Below are 13,578 nucleotides of genomic sequence, written 5' to 3'. Positions count from 1 at the left end.
AAGGCAGCCGAGGAATGACCAGGATCAAAAACTTTATTGTATCGAGACGATTTAATGAAAGAAAAAACAATCTATAGCTTGAATGAAAAGGTTTTGATCTCTGTGCCAGGGAGGTGAAAGGTAAAGCCACTTAGTCATGAAGGTCAGAGCTTTTTATTATTATTTGTTATTTTTTATTTATGTTTTTTTTTTATTCTAGGGTCACCCTTAGCATGAGAAAAATTAGAGTTCATTTTATCATGTGCTTTCCATCCGAAGACTTAAAACTCCTGGTCCAGCAAGCAGTGAGATGTGCCAGTGTCAGTGCCTGGGGCCTGACCATCAGAGGTGAAGGTCACCTGCAAATGTAACTGATCCCAGCTGGGGTCTGGGCCACTGACATTGGCATCATTTGCTCTCTCCTTTTCTGTGTCCTGTGGGAGGTAACCCAACAGCCTTTGGAAGCATTTGAGACCATGTGGTTAGTCAAGAGCAAGTCTGAGGTGGACCTGGTGGAAGCCAGCTGCTGATCCCACACGCTGTGAGCTGGCAAAGTTACTTTTCTCAAGGGCCCAGTGAGAAATGCTTGGTGTACAGTCAATGTTTCCTTTACAGTCCCTGATTCCCTCTCCTCTACAGGCTGAAAGTCCAGGGGGGTGGAGTCGGGTTTTTTACTGGGGAGAGCAAAGCAAGAGCTGTGTCCTAGGGCAGGGCTGGTCCCTTTGGAGCAGCCCAGCACCATCAGAGGGGGCTCAGCCTGAAGGGCTGTGTGTGCAGCTGCTGTCCTGGAGAACAGCAGAGCCAGTGGTGGGACATGTGGCACAGCCCTGTGAATCACTTTCATCAGTGGGGACAGCAAAAGAACCACTTAAGAGCCCTGCATCCCCTACTCAGCCCACTGGGGCTGCACCCCTCAGTGAGGACCAGCCTGCACAGGGTCACCCTTGGTGTCCAGCTCATCCCCACTCACTTCTGGGACTCCCTGGCAGGCTGCTGTTCCTCGTCTGCCTGTGTCCCACTGATGTCTGTGAAGTGCATCTTCCTGCAGGCTTGTTGGGGCTTCTCTGCTGATGTTTCCCTGTTTGTTTGTTTTTTCAGTCTCTGAAATCCCTGGGCTAATGCTACTTGGTGAAATAGGATCCTTCTGCCAGTGGGGAAGGGATAAAAATAATGTTGTTGTTTTCCTCTTGGTGTCCTTGGACTTGAGTGTTTCTTAGGAATCAGTCGTGTTCCAAAGAGGCACTTTGATTTCTTGGCTCTGCAGTCCTTGGCACAAGCCAGTGCTGGGTCAGGCTGCAGTGTTTGCATGGGAGCTAACACATTCATTGCTTTGTCTTACCTTGGAGTAGCACTTCCTTAGGAAAAGTCCTGGCATACCAGAACTGGTGGGTTCATTAGTCAGGCCAGCAGTGAGACAGCAGAGCACCAAGAAAAAAATCAGGCAGTCTGATTTGTGTCAGACCTCCTTGCGCCTGCTGGGACATAGAGAGGTTACAAATCAATATAAATTGTTTTATACTTAGTGCTGTAGACACCCCCACACTATTAGCCACCTTGCATCGCCAGTTCATTTCTCATGAACAGTCACTTAAGGCTCATTCTTCTTTTGGACTTGGTTTTTAATGGCATCTTGAGACAGCCTTGTCTCTCTGCTCCACTCAGCTCTACTTGGTAGGCCAACGTGTGTTTCTCCTTGTGACACTTCCCATCCCTTCTGACATCTAATCTCTTAAAGAAGCTGTGTTATTTCACTTAGTTTTCTTATATATTTAGTGGTATTAGGGAAAATATTTATGCCACCAGGAGGATTCTACTCTCCAAAACAGAAAAAGAAGGAACATAAATATTCAAGGTGATACTTTCAGAGGAATAAAAAAAGAATTCTGGGAAAGGATTCTTTCTACATCAGCACAGACTAAGTGCAGAGTATGCCACTGGTCTTGATCTACTTTACAGCTATTGAGGGGAATGGATGACCAGGCTTACAGAGCTTCACTGCATGTGTTTCAGTGCAGGGAGAGCTGTGTCACAGCAAAGCCTTCCCAAGCACTTCAGATACGTTTCTGGATCCTGTGCTGCCAGTCACAAGTTTTATTCCAGTTGCTCTTTGAAGTGATTTATGTATAGTGAGTGCTACACATCCCGGGGCACTTTGAAGACCTGCCATTACTCACTCCCATCACTCCATCTGTCCTAATGCTGTGCAGGGCTTGACTTAAAGGGCTTTTCCAATGCACCAAGAAACCCAGAAGTGCAACACAAACAACCTGCTGGAGGAAAGTGCCATGGACTCGGTTCTCCTGCAGGGCTGAGACAAAGAGAGAAGAACAGGTGTTAGCTGTGCTGCCCAGTGATGTGGTGGGGCATGTTTAGATACCTTTGGTTATGTGTAGCTGTGCAGGATGGATAAAATCAGGCAGATGGCTAAATGAGCCCTTTTTCTGAAGGAGAGTGAGTGAAATGTGGTAACCCATCTGAAAGGCCAAGACTGGGAGAAAAATGAAATTTTCCCATTTGTTCAAATGTGCTTGCTGTGGAACTTGTTTCACATTGCTGCAGTCCTACTGGGATGGCTGGGAATACAGTGAGAGGTGAACTGGTCCTGCATTTCTCTGGGGAGCAGAGTAGTGCAGGGGGTTGCCTAGTCTCCTTTGAGTTTGTGCTTCTGTGGTTCTTTGCTTTCTAACAAGATGTAAAACCTGCTTGGAGGATTTCCTCTGTCTGGGACATTAGTAATGGCTGTATCCCATGTAGAAGTTTGCTTTCTAAAGAAGGAAGGGCTTCTGCTACAGCTCCAGAGGGACAAAAGGGAAGGAGGATTAAGAAGGTGTTTCCCCCTCTGATGACATATGTGTGATATGATCCCCACAAACTCTTGGTCTTAAAAGGCACTTTTAGGTTTTTCCTGGCAATTTAATTTGTTTGTTCTACAGCAGTCTTGAGGGAAATAACAAAGGCTTTGTGCCTAGTGATTGGCCTCATAAGCCACCAGTGTGCCTGTATTGGCCTCATAAGCCACCAGCGTGCCTGTAACAAATGTGGATAGAGCCTTCCCAAATCTTCGTTCGCGAAGCCTAGACATGATTGTGCCTAGTGACTGAGCCTGTACCATGTAAGCTACTCCTCTCTTTAAAATCTCATTGAGATAATAGTTCTAGTGTCATGACAGTGGTAATTTCTCTGCTGACAGGCTGTACACTCCAGCAGTAGCTCAGTTTTAACTACTGGAATGAGGAATTCCTGCTGAGATCCAGCAGCCATGCCCCAGGCTACGTCCCTACATCTTCCTGCCATTTGGCTGCTGTGCTGTTCTCCCTCTGCCAATGTTCTGATTGTAGGAATGGAGCACATTTAGTCCTGAAATAGTTGAGACCTGTTGCACATCCCATTAAAGTTGATGCAGCTTTTTTTTCATGGATTCCAATAGGTTTGGCTCAAGCCCTCAGCAACACTGCTCTTCCTCGACATGAAACTGGAAGTAACTATGGGTAAAGAAGCCAAGCTAATATTCTACAGGCTTATCATAGCTGCCTGAAGAACAAGATTAGGTGTGAAACAGTAAGTATGTAACAAATTAACAACTATTATTTTTAAAAGCTTTATCAAAAATTATTCAAGCTACCTCAGCCTTGGTTTAACTTTGGTGAAATAGATATGTGGGTTTTCCACTGAAACTGGGGAACAAGAACCAAATTTCAGATTTCAACTTGTGGCATCTCAGCCTGATGCATAGGCAAGGTAGCTGCCAAGAGTAGAAGCTGCTCTATGGCCTCCTTTGCTAATTCCAAACATTCCTGGAGAGCTGAGCCTGACGCTAAGGCGAAGATGGAAGTGACTGTGGTGCAGCACTGCTTGGCCAGGACACAAAGGATCTTTCATAGCAGCAGATCTTGCCCTTGCTTCTTCCAGTCCCTTTGACTTTCCATCACACTCTTTCTTTTCCCCTGGCAGTGTTCCCTGCTGCTATGTACAAAACTCCTGGCCCCATCCTTGAGGTGATGGATTCTGTTGTTGTCTCTGCTCCTGAGAGGTCCAGAGCTGCTGCACATGGAAGTGGACAGTCTCCAAGCTGAGCCACAGTGGCTTTAGAGGGTCTGCCTTGGTGTGCTCTTCTCAGGGGTCACTGACAAGTAGGCTCCTAAATTACCTTGAAACTTGTCCTGAATGTCCATAAAATTAAAAAGTCATTACAAGCCGTATGACATTCCCTGGAAGCAGCTGGTCCTTGTCTCCTTCAGCGATGGGAGGCTGAACCAACAGCGTGGCTTTGCATGGCCAGTCCTGTATTGTGTGAGCACACTTCATTGGAGCTAAAATGCCAGAACCTTGGTAAAGGAGGGCCACCCTGCATTTCAACAGCAACTTGGAATAAAATCTTGGCTTTCTAAAAGCTTCTTAACTTCTGTCTAATGTTGTGGGGTTCTTTCAGTGAAGAAAGTGCATTATTTTTCACTCATGTATATATTATATTTTGTATGAAGAGGTCTTTAAAAACCTGCAGTATGCTGAATGGAAGAGATTCAGGGTCAGGAAAGAGTGTGTAGCATAAAACCTTGGGAAATTTATTCATTAGCATGCCAGTGAGTGATGTCATTTTGCTGATATTAAATTAAGGCTTGATTAATAGGCCCAAAAATTTTTTTAATCAGTATGATCTAATTTAGTTTGGGGAGTTTTATTGAGGGTTAGAGATAGAATAATCCTTATGTGTTTGTGGAGGTTCAGTCATACTTATTGCATTTGCAGCCTATTTTCCAGGTTGAACTGGCCTCCACCAGGCTTTTTTAAATTACACTACTGCAGCATTGTACAACCTGCAGACCAGACCCACTCCTCATCAAATGAACTACTACTTTGCATAAGGCAGCAAAGTTGTACTGGGTCTGACTTCACTTCTCTGTCCATAGAGCTAATTGTTTTTGAGGCTGCTGTGCTACTGGGGCAGAGGAACATCTGAGAAACATTCCTTCTCCTCTGCACGTGTACTAGCTCTGCAGTAGTACATCAGTAGTAGATCTGCCACAGTAGACAGAGCTCTGTCAACCTTTGAAGGGTAAAACATTCTGAAACATAAGGAAAAATCAGCTCACAGCTCCTCCCCTTGAGCTTGCAAGCACCTGCAAGAAATTGAAAACAGGGAAGCAGTTTTAAAAGCAGTGGGAAATGGAGGGAGATATGGACTATAACAAGATCTGAAATACTGGCACCAATGTGGTCTAATTGGATGTAATTTTAGGGGGAAGTGTATTAGAAATGGCTTCTTCCCTTCTCCTGGATTTGTGTAGATATCAGTGTGTAGCCTGTGTATGAAAGAGCACTTGCTCAAGAAAACCATTTCGATTCATGGAACTGAGCTGCTCCATGCAAGCAAGGGCTAGAGAATCATTATGAACATTGAATTAGCATACATGAAATAGCTGAGCAAACTCTCTAAAAGGATGAAACTGGAACAAAAATTTGTTCCTAAGGAACATGATCTAAAACTCATGGAAGAAAACTGTAGGGGTGTCGCTGACTTCCATGACCTTTCGCTCATACTCCAGGATCTGTGCTTTAGCTGGTATATTTTTTTTCTATTATTTACTTATGTTTCTGTAGTACTGTTTCTATCAAAAGCAACTGTTAAATTTCTGAAAAAGACAACCTGAGCAATTAGAATGGGTGAACCTTTGCTGCGCATAAATTGCCAGTAGAAGCAGTGGTCATGGCACCCGGGAATGTGTATTGGTAGGGACTAATTAATGGGCCTAATTTGTTGCCACAAAGAGAACATCACAGCTCTTTGTGCTCTGACACAAGTTAAATGTTAATGAGTCCCCAGAGGTGTTGGAATTTGGGTTCCAATTCCTGTAACCACATGCATAGCTCAGCCACTCTGCATATACCCAAGCAATGCTCAAGGCTTGTAAATCTTGCTGCCTTTACTTGCCTGTTGTGACAAGATGCTGGTGCTCTAAAATGTCACTGACAGAATTTTACTGTTAGAGACCCGTGCAGCAGAGGAGTGAGAGTCCCACCATATCTCTGAAAATACCTTGTTTATTGTGAGTTACCTGCACAGGGGTAGAGGCATCCTGAGACTTTGTGTTGTGACACCCCAGGAGCAGAACTGTTGCAGCTGGTTTTGTGTGAGCTATCATAGGGGTGGAGAGTGCAATGTTGAGCCCTCTGGGCCAGGGCTGCACAAGTTAATCTCAAATCAGCTGGGCTGAGCAGCATGGCACAAAGATTTCCATTCCATGAATCCAGTGCTGTAGCCCCAGACTGGCATGTCTGGACAGTGCTGTGTTTTATAGAATAGATTTACCCAGCCTGTGCAAAGGCATCTACCCCCATCTGCTGGGTCCCTGCAGGCAATAGGTACATTCTCAAGCCAAAGAGTGGAACTCTCTGTTAAATTGTCCAGACCTCTCTCAAAAATGAGATCCGAGACATTGTTGCTGTCTCAGATCAGGTCTTTGCACGACACTCTTATTCCTAATTAGTGCACGGGGAACTTGCTTTGCGAGAAATTGCAATGTCTGGCACTTCTTCACTCCTGTTGGCAGGACCTTCTAAATAGGCTGCTGGTGTCTGCCTGAAGCTCTCTCTGTTCAAGGACTGTGTCAACACCCATGTCCCCAAAACCGATATGACATCGCAACTCCCGGAAGCTGGCCCAGAAACTGCTCAACTTGAAGGATCTAGCTGCACAGTGAAAACAAAGCACCCAAAGTCTGGTGCAAGGTGTGGGTCTGTCCAAGCCAATAGACATGGATATCCTCTTCATTCCTTTGTGGACATCAGGTATGTGAGATCTCAGAAACACACGCGAGGTGTGAAGTTTGGCATTGTAGACAGTCCAGTGGCAGCCAAATTTTTCTTCTGTAGTGTGTTGTTTCCAGACTCGAAGCTATGGGGGAGGAAGAGAGGGCTAGAATAAAACCAAACATTAATACCTCCCCTAAACTCATCTGCAGGCACATAACTCACCAATTGCCTCCTTCCTCCTTACAGATTCTCCTCTTTACCTTGAGATTGGCTGGTTTGCTAATTCTTGCTGGTACTTGTAATAATCCTCCCTGGTTCCTGGAGAGGCACATCTGGGCTATGGGGTACCTCAAAAGAAAGGGAAGGAGCACTGATGAGGCTCTGGTTTTTGTCTGTGTTATTCAGTGATTATAGGTTTGGGAATAGGAATAGACCTGAATGATAGACCCCAGCCTGAGTTGGGGCACAGATAAGGAAGACATATACATTCTAGAGAGGTGGCTCAGTTAATCAGCCACAGTCCTCCCATATGACTCTTTCCCTGTCTGAATATTAGAAATACCACAGCCACAATAAAATGATACCTTTTCTTTCAAATTCTCTTCATATTTTCCAGGTTTTCAAGTACTAGCTTTTTAGCTGTACTTGGAATGTGACTGTAGGATTTCTTTCTTTATCCCATGTTTGGATTCATTAGCTCTTCCTTGAAGCTGTTGTATTCATCTGAATTTGAGACTCCTACTTGCGTCTTCAGGCTTCCAGGACACAAGGTATTCTTAGAGCATACATGCATGTTCCCTTGCTGGCAAGGACTGAGAGAGAATATAGGTCACAGATCCTGTGACCTGTTGGTTGCTGCATGGGTTTTGTTTCAAAGTCCTTAATACCCATCTACATCTTCCCTTTGTTTTTTGTTTTGAAATGGATCCCCTTGAGTTGTCAGACTGGAAGGCTGCCCAAAAGGCTGTGACACACATGGGATTGATTGTTTAACAGTTGGTCCACGTAGATGTGGAGATGTGTGCATGATGACTGTGGCTTTCCTGAAGCTGGGCGTTGGGCAAGAAAACAGTTGCCAGTACATTCAATGTGTTCAGATCCCTGGACTGGTTTTTTTGGAGAGAAACTACAGGTAGGAGTTATTTTGATGCTGGTCATCTACAAGCACAAATTGAATGAATGAAAAGTTGACATATTGGGAGAGAAGAGAATGCAGAGCAGGAAAAATAATCATAGTCATTTAGGATGGAAAAGACCTCCAAGATCAAGTCCAACAGTTAACTCAGCACTGCCAAGTCGATCACTAAGCCATGTCCCTAAGTGCCATATCTACATGTCTTTTAAATACTTTCAGGGTTAAAAGCTTTCATAATTAAACCCAGTAGATTTTAAATAAAGAAACCTCGGAGTTTTCTCTTATTGGTAAGAAGACAGAAAGGTGGCTTGTACCTGTGTCTTTGTGCATGCGTGTTTCTGTCACTGCATAACTTAAAACCCAAACCCAACACTGGACGTGAGTAGAGTCTGCTGAGTAAGGTGGTGATATCACCATCATTAGAGATACTCATCTGTAAGATCAGATCTGGGTTTAATATGGGTAAACATGCTTGTTCTGCAAGGACGTGGAATAAAGAACTGCAGAGAAGTTTCCTTCTAGCTTTAACACTTCTGTGAAAGGCCTTCTGGAAAATGGATTAAATGACAAACAACCCTATGCACTTATGTTGTCACTGAATATAGAAGTTAGTATTTGGTTTCACTGAAAAGCTATGTGGAAAGTTGTGTATGCTGGAATTGCAGCACCATAGATGACAGCAATTGCTCATCCCTGTGAGTTGTGTTGAAGAAGAAGTTGCTTATACAATAGTCTATATGTCATCTACTAGCTAGCTGTCTCTGCTATCAGAAGACTGAGCTGTCTGTCCATAAGCATTTTCCAACAAAAGAGGGTGAAAGTCTGGGCTGTCTGACCCACAACAATCTCTTTGGATGACAAAAAAGAGCAAATCCTGTGGGTTTGGTGAAACTTGGACTAATGGTGTGTGCAGAAAAAAGACTTCAACATCTAGCAAGCTGTTCTGAATAATTGTCCATAAAATTAAAATTAGTTATTCAGATTGAATATTTTTATTGTTATTCTATTTTAAAACTATTCAAATATTATTAATGTACTTTAAAGGAATAGTAAGATGTGATGCAACTTATTTGGTGAATGCCTCTGTTTGTTTTGAAAAGGTATCCATTGCAGAAGGAAGAAAGAAATTACCTTAATTCCTCAAGCATCTGTCTTCTTACATCTGTATAGTATATATAGTGTTGCCCATATAAAAATATTTGTGACAAGAAAACAGTTTCTTCAAGGGGTACAGACCAAGCAGGAACAAGTAGGCTCTTGAAGGATGGCAGTCTTTTTATGGCAAAACTCTAAAACAGCCTTGGTAGTGCAGCCTTAACAGACAAAATACAGGCCAAAATGTGTCCTAAAAAGTGAGCCTTAGCTGATACGAGGGAACAGAGACAGGTTTAAGTAAGCTTTGCAGAGGCTTCAATAACCAGGGTCACATTTTCTTCTGGGCAAAGCTGACCTTTTTATAATGATGCCCCGCTCTCCAAATCTTCAAATGTATTGAATATGCAACACATTGCAAAACATGTAGTGAAACACCACGTATTTGGAACTTCCTTGCTGAAACTGCAGCTGCTCATATGTGAAAAGTGATACATACTGTTAAGCCACTCTCAATCTGGTGTAGCAAGTGGAAATACTTCTCTAACTGGCAGCAGCATTGAATGACGTGATCTGAGGAACATAAGGGAATACACCAAAACCCAGGAATACCTCTTCTGATAGCTAAAAAAAAAAATCCTTCTCCAAAGAATTCCTCTCCTTCTTCCATGGCTTCCCCTTTCATCATGGATGTGATTCAAAACTGCACTGTAACAGATGGAAAAGTTGTTACTGATGTCAGTAGATCTTGCTTTGTAGTCACATGATAAGTACAAACTACTTCTCAGATAATTTCTCTGGAATTACCTAAAAAGCATAGTTTTATGGAACTATAACATCCCCTTCCTCACAGAATCTGGTGCCTCATGATTCTTTTTAACTTCCAAGCCACTGCATTGACCTTTTCACAGTTTCTTCACCGAGCCCCTCAGTAATGCTGATAGATGTCTGATGTGCAGACAGGAAATATGTATTAGGGCATAAAGATCATGATCCAGTGGACAGAAATAACCTTGAGATAGACCCCTCAAACCAGTTTTAGACTTGTAGGCAAAACAGGTTTGAGGATACAGAAGGAGGGGGTGGCTTCATCAGCTGTTAGGCACAGGAAACTGGCACTGAAATTTTTAAAGTCACTAGGGAATATCGGCAACTGGATTGTTTTCAATTGCTTTTGGACACTCTTGGAAACCTATAAAAAGAAGGAATTTTGGCTTTGATTTCAAGGCACTAAACGTGTTTAGAAAAGTTGCTTTACTTAGAGATTGACATCCTCTAAAAGAAAAGACATGGCTGGCTAATTGGTGAAATCACAGTGGTGCCAGCCTGGAGGATTAAGGAAATACTCTCCTGTTTTAGTAGATGGCAGCACACAGAGAGCTATTGGGTCTTCTTTTAGCCTGGGGAGAGAGGTTAGAATTGCTTTGTCTTATTGGAATGTGCTGTGCATCCTCAGGGATAAGATAGGATAAAACAGAAGCAAAGAGAGAAAAGGGAACTGCACTGAAGAAATACTAGTGTGGCATGCTGTATGGTGCACATTCATAATCAAAAGTTTCTATGTAGGGTACAAACTTTGGGCTCTTAAAACGGGATGTTGCAGTGGTCTGCTGGCTCGACTCACAGGGATGGCATGTTTATCTTTGATGTGTTTCAATGATTCTGTAATTTTAATGCTATTAGACCATTCCTGTGGTTTGCTTTGTTCTATGGAACCTGAAGAGTGTTTTCAAAGTCACTTTGGCATCTCTTGCACTCAGATGAGAGGAGCTATTCCAGTTGGATGAGAGAATTGATGGAGGGCTGAAAACCAAAACATACCAGAAAAAACTGCCGGGCAGAGAACACAATGGGGATCACGTTAAAGCCAATATGCTCCAGCTTCAGGGTTAATACTATTACCAAGGGTAAGGAATCCTCAAGGCTGTTCATTTTGAATGCCTGTCTTCTCTGTGCAACACAGGACTTGGAACAAAGCTGTAACATGTAGGCATAAAAGAGAAGGAGCTTGAAGCAGAATCTCTTGAACTGACCCATTCATGTGTGTGTAGGAGAACGAGATGATATAGATATACTTGGTGCAACTATTTGCATACTTGCATGCAGGGCTTTATTTTGTGTTTCCAGGAGAGACCTGGTTGAGGCTGACTTTAAGAGCTGGCAAGGGATGGAGCACTTTGGCTCCAGTTCAGGAAAGCATAATGTTCAGCACTCAGGAGGATTTATTTGCATCCTTAAAGTCAAGCACATTTGAGTGCCCTCTTGGCCCACAGCCCACTTGTGTAGCACCTTGCAGAACCAAGTTTAGAACGGTGGAGGGGGCAGAGAAGTCTTAACTAATGGCATTGCGTCCAGTGCCTGAAAATAGATGTGGTGCATTGGCCTTAAGCCCTCTCCTTCTGTTGCTGTTGTTCTTCTTCTTCTGGAAACTTTCCAAACTGATTGGGAAAAGTCCTTGCAGGACTAAACCCCGCATCTCGTAGGCTTGTGCAAAGCTCTTGCTGACTTCATTGGGGCAGGGTTTGGTGGTTGGCCTTTAGAGTCTAATCAGAAAGGCATGTCTATCCTGTGACAAGAGAAAGGCTTTAGTGGCTGTAACTCTCCGTTGCCAGCTCAGCAAATGTATCTTCACTGAAGTGGTAGATGGTCAGCTGCTTTGTGGGCTCTTCCACTGCTGATTCTCGCAGGGTCAGGGAGCAGCTGGCACAGGGCGCTGCCCACACATCTGCAACCAGGTGCTGTGGCAAGGCAGAGCCCTGGGCCGTCTTCCTCATCTCTCCCTGCCTTCCCCATACAGTGCCATGCCACCCATCCACAGGCAGATGTGGCAGGGCTTGGACTCGGGTGTGCTGTGGCAGCTCTTTTACTGGTAAGCTGAAAACATTCCAGCCTCTGCCAGTGACAGGCAGTTGTGTCCTTGGTCCTGTGATCTTATGAATCGGAAGCCAAAACGTCACCGTTCCTCTTATGGCTGAGCAGGCATGAGGTGCAGTGGGATTTTTGTTCTCGTTCTTTTAGTCTAGCAGGCATTTGCTTTCTTTGGTACAACACAACTGCTGTCTTCTCTGTGGCATGTTATGCCTGGCAAGAGTGGGAATGGTGGAACTGAGGCTTGGAGCACCTTCTCGCTTCACAGTGGGAAGGCTGAATTACTGCTAAAAGGAGAGCCTTTGTTCTTATATTAGTGTATTTTTGTCAGCTGTAGCCAACCACAGCCTGTTTTCTTAGACACTTTACATGTGGAAAAACTCTGCATTCTGGATGTGCTTTCACATAACTTTTATGTAGCCCTGTGCAAGAGTCGATAACCCAACGAGGAAATGGCTCCTACTTGCGGTTGGTGTTTTTAGAAGGCCATTTGCTGGTGCCTGTTTTAATGTAATTTTCCCATTTTCCAAGGGTGTTAAATAGAAAACTAATGTGATCTAGAACTGAAAAGCTCAAGCTTTGATGTTTTTGATCGTCAGGCAGAGTATGACTTTGAGAGATGAACTCTGTTTCAGCCAATTTCTCCTCTGACTTGGGTGAGCTCCCTGCCTTCTCAGTCTCTGTGTATTTGCACTGCAGATAATTAGTTGGTGAAGTGTTTGATCCCACAGCACCTCAGAACAATTTTTAACTTCACGTTGGTCTACCTCAGAAAGAAAACTGTTGCTGTGGAAGCTTTAAGTAACCTGTCTTTCATCATGTTATCTGATTAATAAGTGTGCTGACTGGAAGTCCAGCGATGTGCCCTGAAGGCTGCATGTAAACACGGGTGTGGTTTAAGGGAGTGCACAGCAGACTCAAGTGCTCAAGATGTGAGCAGCAAAGAGACCACTGATGGATATGTCCTATGATCATTGTACCCCTCCTCCAGTGAAGACATTCCATTACCTCCACCTGCTGGTCTGCACTTGGCCACCTGTTATGTCAGACAACCACAAAGCCGCTACTACTGATGCTCATTTGCAAGTCTGTTTGGTGCTACAAGCTGTTAAGTTCACATTACAAGATACTTCAAGTTTTAATACCCCCTATTGCATTTGTTTTTCCTCAACCCAAGTTTGAGAAGGAAAGCTTTTGCCTATGATTAGTAAGGTCTGGTAAATAAAGGAATCAGTCAAAAAATATGCTCTGCTTGCAAGTCAGTGGTCCTGTGAGAATAGCTTGAGCAATGTGTATCAGAATGCCAACAAGTTCTTGGCTGGGAATGGTTTCAGCTTTAGCTCTGTCTGGTTACTTCTGTGATTGTGGGCATGTGATGGCATTTCTTTATATGCTCAGCTAGAAGTCCTGTAGTGAAGCACTGTGTGCCACCACTGCTTCAGTGAGTATTTTCCTCACTTATTCACACCCTTTCCATGTATGCAGTCAGGGAATACTTTGTGCTTTATTTGATAGACGACTATGTGGGTCTTCAGTTTCTGTTCTGTGTAATGATGAGAATGAAATAGGACAAGTTTGGAGCATCTCCTGAGGGTGGCCTTTCTTCTTTAAGGGACACACATGTATTTCCTGGTGGGGACTTCAGCAGCCATTCAGGCTGCAAAAACTCATAATGCTCAGTGATTCCTTCTCCCACTGTGCAGAATGGAAATTTGCAAAGCATCCCAGCCAGATAAGGAGGCTTGAGTGGAGTT

Source organism: Pseudopipra pipra, chromosome 5, assembly GCF_036250125.1.
Source record: "Pseudopipra pipra isolate bDixPip1 chromosome 5, bDixPip1.hap1, whole genome shotgun sequence".
In the NCBI taxonomy this organism is placed as follows: domain Eukaryota; kingdom Metazoa; phylum Chordata; class Aves; order Passeriformes; family Pipridae; genus Pseudopipra; species Pseudopipra pipra.
Note: the sequence above shows the minus strand (reverse complement) of the source record.